The 1,415-nt window shown below is 39.4% G+C and overlaps 1 long non-coding RNA gene across 1 annotated transcript in view; it reads left to right on the top strand.

Moving 5' to 3' along the window:
* The first annotated feature begins 173 nt into the window (after nt 1-173).
* Nucleotides 174-1,415, top strand: part of LOC118478434 — a 137,980-nt gene continuing 136,738 nt past the window's right edge. The window contains exon 1 of the long non-coding RNA XR_004859036.1: nt 174-250. This is a non-coding gene — a long non-coding RNA (uncharacterized LOC118478434). The remainder of the gene's footprint in view (nt 251-1,415) is intronic.

Here is a 1,415-nt window from a genome sequence, read left to right as displayed (position 1 = left end):
TATATATACACGTATATATCTTTCTGTTGGGATGTTATATCTCTCTGAGCTCTGGGTGGTCTCGAATGGCAGAACAGAATTTTGCTTCTTACATTATTTAAATTGTGTGGAAATTGACGTACAAATATTTACATTTCTTCAAGTGACAGCCTGTCCAAATAGATGAAGCGGCTACATATTATACAGTGAAGGAGTGATTTGAGTCAAGAACATTCATAATTGAAGATGGCACACACCCCTGATCTTTAAGGTAGGTAAGATCGAGAAAAATGTCACTTTTTTTCTCAAAATGAAGACGCACAATTTCGAGGGTCTCGTGTGCTCGTTGTGCACATTAAAGAGTCCTTGGTGATTGAAAGCAATTTCAGGCCTTAGGCCGCCATTCGTGCAAAATTCAAAACTGAACCCCCTCCCGTAAGATAATATATTCCTATCACACATGTTAAATAGTAAGGCAAGTTTTTGTACCGTCCTGGATTTCAAACTTATTGATCTTAATTTGTTTCCTTTTTAGCATATCAAGGAAGTTCATATCTGAAGGGAGAGGAGTGGTGCTTTTGTAAGCTACGTCCATCATGTCCCTCCCCCCAAACCCCCCCCCCAAAAAAAAAAACCAAAACAAAAACAAAGCTGTACTCGTATCATGGATATTACTTTCAGATCGTTTGTCAAGATGCAAAAATCCATAGAAAAAGTAGAAGTACATGTCTAAGCAAGAGAGACAACTACTAGCTGGTATTTTGACAGCAATTATGCCAAAAAGGATACACCCACCCACCACCCCCTTCCGTCTTGAACACACATCTGTGTGAGGCGGTTTGGTGAAATAAGACGCCCGTCAAAAATAATCAAAATGAAGAAACTGGTATTTTCTGCAGGTTTGTGAATTTTATCGAATTTATTTTTGAGGTTTTTTTGTTTGTTTGTTGCTGGGATTTTTTGGGGCTCAACACCTATCATGCCCATTTAAGAACACTTTTCTGAGTCGATTGTACTGAAAAACGTTGATTAAAGACTCAAAAATGTACATTTTCAGTTTCCGCGGAGTCTCAAGTTAAGGAAATAACACATCTTTAGCTGCCATTTTCTCACTAATTTTACCTTTGAAACAGGTGACCCCCACCACCATCATTTGCAAATATCTCGACTTCTATTCATGACAAATAAACAAGCTTTAGGGTGATACCATTAACTCTACATGCCTAAAAATTGACGAGAGCCTGATTCCACCGCGTTGTGAAACGGCTTGTGACGTAACGGAAGCACCGGTAAATCCAGGAAGTTGCGCCCACTACTGTTGGTCGGAGATTTCATCCTGATTCAGTGATTACCCGGGGACGCAGAGGGCAAGGATTTGAGACGATCTGCCTACTATTTTTGTTTTCTCACTGGAGAAGATTATGAACTGATAATAG

This window comes from Aplysia californica, unplaced genomic scaffold, assembly GCF_000002075.1.
Source record: "Aplysia californica isolate F4 #8 unplaced genomic scaffold, AplCal3.0 scaffold00560, whole genome shotgun sequence".
NCBI lineage: Eukaryota > Metazoa > Mollusca > Gastropoda > Aplysiida > Aplysiidae > Aplysia > Aplysia californica.
This window is presented reverse-complemented; position numbering and strand designations above follow the sequence as displayed.